Below are 6,471 nucleotides of genomic sequence, written 5' to 3'. Positions count from 1 at the left end.
TACAGCAAAATATACTTTAGATCTCAACCAAATTTTGGGAGATTAGGGATTCTCTGGAGGGGGTGCTCTTAGACCTCAGCAAATTGTCCTATTGGTTTGAGCCATAAAGGTAGCTCATGCTGGTATCAAGCACTGATAGGAGATTTGTCAAAGGTCAGGGCAGCTCCACTCAGAATTTTTCCGTGGTTATCAAAATGTGAACCCTGGAAATTTCGAGACAGATCTCAGTTAATCTGGAAAGTTTATTTTGCCAAGGTTAATGATGGGTGCCTGTGACACAGCCTCAGGCAGTCCTGATGACATGAGTCCAAGGTGGTTGGGGCACACCTTCGTTTTACGCATTTAAGGAGACATGAAGCATTAATTAATATATGTAAGAAGTACATTGGTTCTGTACAGAAGGGTGGGGAAAACTTGAAGCAGGGAGGGGGCTTCCAGGTCACAGGTAGGTGAAAGACAAATGGTTGCATTCTTTTGAGTTTCTGATAAGCCTTTCCAAAGGGGGCAATCAGAATATGCATCTATCTCGTGAGCAGAGGGGTAACTTTGAATAGAATGGGAGGCAGATTTGCCCTGAGCAGTTCCCAACTTGAATTTTCCTTTTAGCTTAGTGATTTTGGGGGCCCAAAGTATTTTCCTTTCACAGTAGACATTTCTTGCCTTATTCCCAAGCTTAGAGGGAAAGCATTCGGTCTTTCACCATTAAGTATAATATTAGCTGTAGGTTTTCGCAAATTCTCTTTTTTTGTTTGTTTGTTTGTTTGTTTGTTGTTAGGGTTGGGGTTTCACTATGTTGCCCAGACTGGTCTCAAACTCTTGGGCTCAAGCCATCTTCCTGCCTCAGCCTCCTAAAGTACTAGTGTGGCAGGCCACATCTCACTAATGCGGGCCTCCCTAACAACTGTTTCAGTACTGATTGAGCGGTTAAGTATTAAAAGCCAGTGCCAGTACACAAAGGCTGGGATATAACAAAAACCCACCAAGAGTTTTGTGTAGGCCTTTCCTGGGCCTTAAAGCATGACAAAATAATGAAGGAATGCTTAACAGGACCCATTTAGGATTAAACAAGTTTTATTGGGGGTCTGAAGAATCTCTCCAGGCCTCCACAAGCAAGTTTACTGGAGTTCTGAAGGAACTCCCCAAACCTCCATGATTTAGCAGGAGAAAAGAAAAGGGTAATCACCTCAGCACCTAGACCCATTTAGATTAAGCAAATTTACTGAGGCTCCAGAGGAAGGTCCTCAGGACTCAGACCTTAATTATAGATTAAAAGTAGTTAATCACTTTTGTCTTTAGATGAATGCACACTTAACATGTAGACATATAGCTTAGAAGGTATATAAGCGCTGGAAAACTTTGAAATTTGGAATTGGTCTGGTGATAATTTCCAGGCCTTCTCCCTGTAATCGGTTGCAGAAATAAAAACTCTCTTTCTCCCCAGTTCATCTGGATCTCGTTATTGGGCCATGAGAAATAGCAGCCTGACCCTCACTCTGGTCTGGGAACAAAATTTGGCAAGCCAGGCAGCAGAGACAGGGATGGTGCTGTGTTCAGCAGTTGGCAGCTTGCAACGAGACAATCTTCAGAAGGATCCCAGCAGCTTCCAGTGAGATTTCCCAGGGACCCTCTTGAAGGCGTTTCATGCACAAAATTGCATGTCCCTTTCACTGCTGGGGAAGAATGGAGATCAGGATTGGATGCACTCAAAGGGTGAGTTAATCACGAGCCTATTGTTTTCCTATCTGGACTTGTTAAGCCATTTGTCTGGTACTACCAAGGGAAGCAATAGGGCTCATACATGTACCCACTTTGAATTTTGGTTGACCAGGTTTTGAATTAGTTTTGAGCCTGTTTTCTACATCAAGTAGAGTTTTATGGATGGAAATGAAAAGAAAAGAATTTTGGGGCTGAACATGGTGGCCCCTGCTGTAACTGCCCAGCGGGTTCACCTTGCCCACTGCCTAGACCAGAACCAATTTATCAAGACAGGGGAATTGCAATACAGAAAGAGTAATTCATGCAGAGCTGGCTGGGCAGGAGACCGGAGTTTTATTATTAATCAAATCAGTCTCCCTGTGCATTCAAGGACCAGAGATTTTAAGGATGATTTGGTGGGTGGAGTGCCAGTGAGTCGGGAGTGCTGATTGGTCAGGTCGAAGATGAAATCATAGGGAATCTAAGCTATCCTCCTGTGCTGAGTCAGTTCCTGGGTGGGGGCCACCAGAATAGATGAGCCAGTTTATCAAGCTGGGTGATGCCAGCTGATCCATCCAGTGCAGGGTCTGCAGAATATCTCAAGCACTGATCTTAGGTTTAACTATAGTGATGTTATCCCCAGGATCTATTTGGGAAGGCTCAGAATCTTGCAGCCTCCAGCTGCATTACTCCTAAACCATAATTTCTAACCTTGGGGCTAATTTGTTAGTTCTGCAAGGGCAGTCTAGTCTCCAGGCGAGAAGGGGGTTTGTTTTGGGAAAGTGCTGTTAGTTAGCATTATTAACTAGTTCCCTTAACCATAAACATCTTGTAACCAAGAGTGCCCAACCCCCTGGGAATATAACCCAGCAGATTTGGCTTTTTCTGGCCTTTATTCAAGATGGAGTCACTCTGGTTAGGTTGCCTGACACAAGTGCACAGAAACTGACACGCTCAGAGGGAAGATGATGTGAAGACACGTGAGAAGATAGTCACGTAACGCCAAGGTTTACCACAAGCATCTGCACCAAGAATTTGATGGATGGGCCTTTAGGAGCTCCCAACCAATTTCCATTAGCCTCCCAAACCCCTCTCAGAATAAACATACAATTTTAAAAACAGTTTTGACGTTCAGTACCCAGTATCTTTCTTCCAGTCCTATTGCCTCCCTTGTAGCCCTATTTTATATACATACATAAATTTTTTTTTTTTTTTTTTTGAGGTGGAGTCTCACTCTGTCGCCCAGGCTGGAGTGCAGTGGCATGATCTCGGCTCACTGCAACATCCACCTCCCCAGTTTAAGCAATTCTCCTGCCTCAGCCTCCCGAATAGCTGGGAATACAGGCACACGCCACCACAACCGGCTAATTTTTTGTATTTTAGTAGAGATGGGGTTTCACCATGTTGCCCAGGCTAGTCTGGAACTCCTGAGCTGAGGCAATCCACCCTCATTGGCCTCCCAAAGTGCTGGGATTACAGGCGTGAGCCACTGCACCCAGCCAAGTCCTATTATAGTTCTTAGCTGCCCCAAGAGGACAGGTTTACATTGTAGAAATGCAATACATTTCAAGTTGAACTACAAGCATAACTTTTAAAAAATGTTCTGTAGCTGACAGCCTTTGCATAAATTGTATCAGTGAGAACGTTATGTCAGTGGGAGAGATCTGATCTCACCAACTCTCATCTAGCCTTTAGCTTTCAAGCTGCCTTTGATTATTCCTGGACTTCTGGGCCAAGCTAATTTTGGGAGGCATTTAGGTTATAGGTTAGATGATAATAGCCCTTCCCCAAACTTTACGCTAAATGACCACCAGGCTAAGAAAATAGAGGAGGCTGAATTCTGCTAAGGATTGTCAGCCATTATTCCTGAGGTCATAAAATATGCAACTTCTCCAATGACTCCTGCAGACACCATCACTATTGTAGAACCTAAGGTTGGCCTTTTGAGATATCTTTTCAGGTTTTTTTGCATGTCTGACACCTGGCTCCACCTGGACCTACCAACTGCTCCTGCAGCCCTACCTGGAAGCAAATCAACACAAGAAGACAGCTTCAACTCCCTGTGAGTTCATCTCCAACCCAGCCAATCAGCAGCAAGCCCCCATTGCCTAGCCACGCCTGCCCCTACCCCTAAACTATCTTTGAAAAATCCTAGCCCCCAAATCCTCAGAGACTGATTTGAGTAATTATAAAACTCCAGTCTCCCTTTCAGCCAGTTCTGCATGAATTAAACTGTTTCCCCATTGCAATTCTCCTGCCTTCATAAATTGGCTGATTCTATCTGGGCAGCAGGCAAAAAGAACCCACTAGGGGGTTACATAGCACTCCTCATCAGAGAAATTTCCACTGGCTCTTCTTCCAGCCTCAGCTCTGTTTGGCTAATCTTTCTCTATATATAGCCTTCACTTCTTTTCATCTTTCTCTCTTCTTTCCTCTCCTAGGACCAAAACAACATTTCTCCTGGGCCACACAGTTTGGCAATTATCTTTTGTTGCCTTTGCTGCATCTCCTATGCTATCAGTTCCCAACTCCAACTTCAATGAACCAAGGAGGTATTTTTCTTAAACAAAGACCACTCCAATCATGAAGATTGGAATTTCGCCACTACCTGTAAGGATGACAAGCTTTAATCTGGTTTCTACATGTGGTTTTTGTTTGTTTTGTTCCTGTGATTATAAACTGTAATGAAAAAAGAAAATGTCACTGTAATACTTGCTTTATCATGTATTTATCCATGTAGGCAACCTTCTTTCTATCCTATCCATCAATCCATCTTATATTCTGGATACCTTTTTTTTTTTTTTTTTTTTAAGAGACATGGTCTCGCTATTTTGTCCAGGCTGGGCTCAAACTTCTAGGCTCAATCAATCATCCCACCTTGGTCTTCCAAAGAGCTGGGATTACAGGCATGGGTCACTGTGCCAGCATCTGGATACATTTCAGAGAAAATTGTATACATTGGTAGGCCTCCCCCTAAACACTTCAATATGAATATTATTAACTAGAGGTGACATTTTATTTATATTTTTTCCTTTTGAAGTCATATTAGCATATTATAAGATGCACAATTTTTTTGTGCATGCGTGAGATGGGGTCTTACTCTGTCACCCAGGCTGGAGTGCAGTGGCACCATCTCGGCTCACTGCAACCTCCACCTCCTGGGTTCAAGCAATTCTCATGCCTCAGCCTCCTGAGTAGCTGAAACCACAGGCAAGTGCCACCAGGCCCAGCTAATTTTTGTATTTTTGTGGAAACGGGTTTTCGCTATGTTGCCCAGGCTGGTCTCAAACTCCCAACCTCAAGTAATCTGCCCGCTTCAGCCTCTCAAAGTGCTGGGATTACAGGTGTGAGCCACCGCGCCTTGGCTGTAGTGTTATTTTTGTGGCAAAAAATTGAAACCCTAAAATTCTAACTGCAGTGAGGGGGTAAGTGTATTTCAAGCCCTGTGATACAGACCAACTTGGAAGCTTCAGACAGGAAAAGCTTAGGATAGTGTTTGCTACATAGTTATTTATTTTTAACTAAGCATGTAACTTTTATGTATCTTCCAAATGGCATGGAACACGGCTCACTGCAGCCTGGAACTCTTAAGCTCAAGTGATCCTCCCACCTCAGCCTTCTGAGTAGCTCGGATAGCAGGCGCGTGTCACCACATTAGCTAATTTTTGTTATTTTTTGTCGAGAGGGGGTCTCAATATGTTGCCCAGCCATTATGGATTTTATGCATTCGGGACCATCCCATGCTTAAAGCATGACAGAACCCTGCCTCATATTTTTCTTTGCCGCAGCTTTCAGCGCAGGGGCACCTCACCGGCAGGGCGGGGTCAGGGCTCTGTCCAGACAATGGCTGCAGAGTAAAAAGCACTTCTATTTATGGCAGGGCAAGGGCGAGGGGAGGGAGAAAGGAGCAGGAAAAGAGAAGTGGCCACATTTTTGTTTTTTGCTTTGTTACATGTACTTTTGAAACAGTATTTAGAAGTAGCCTCTCTTACAGCCCCTGCTGTAGCTTGTCTCCTAGCTCTGTGAGGTGAGTTATTCAGTACCCTCTAACATAAAAATGACCTTCAGACAGACAGGCAGACAGGCAGACAGACAGACAGACACACACACACACACACACACACACACACACACACACAGAGGAAAACATATCTGTCATCCACTTTTTCTTCCTTTCCCGTCCCCAGACCCTCGATTCTCTCTTTAAAATGACTGTTGTGAAGATAATGTAACAACACAAAGTAATGCTAATGACAAATTTTCAAAAAAGAAAAAACCAAAATAAAAATCTTTATTAGTGTTTTAAAAAGGATGTAAAAGACTATGGGAAAACAAATGCTGACAATAGTTATGTCTAACTTTTTTGTTCATATTTCCAAAACGTTTGTAACATAATTTTAAAAGAAAAATAATTTTAAAAATACATATCTGAAAATGAAACTCCGCTGTTTGCAACGACCAACTGGCTTAATGTGACTTTTCGCAGATGTAGCAGTGTTGGAAAACATCAGTCCTTTTGCTGAGGGAAGGAGGAGATGGGAGGGGTAGAAAGGGCGGTGGTTATTGCCTTTAGTATTTCGATCCGGTCACACAACCTAAATCCAACATCTGCATCAAATGTCTCCTTTCCGAAATACTTTCCCTAAAATGACAGAGAACCTGGCCAGGTGGACAGAACGGCCCCTGCGCATTTGCAGGTGTCCTGGTGGGCTTGCGGGGCAGAGGGCGTGCGGGTCTCAGGAAGCTGCCGCGTCCGCCCAGGCCCCGCCCCCGACC

The sequence above is a fragment of the Mandrillus leucophaeus genome, unplaced genomic scaffold, assembly GCF_000951045.1.
Source record: "Mandrillus leucophaeus isolate KB7577 unplaced genomic scaffold, Mleu.le_1.0 Scaffold20, whole genome shotgun sequence".
In the NCBI taxonomy this organism is placed as follows: domain Eukaryota; kingdom Metazoa; phylum Chordata; class Mammalia; order Primates; family Cercopithecidae; genus Mandrillus; species Mandrillus leucophaeus.
This window is presented reverse-complemented; position numbering follows the sequence as displayed.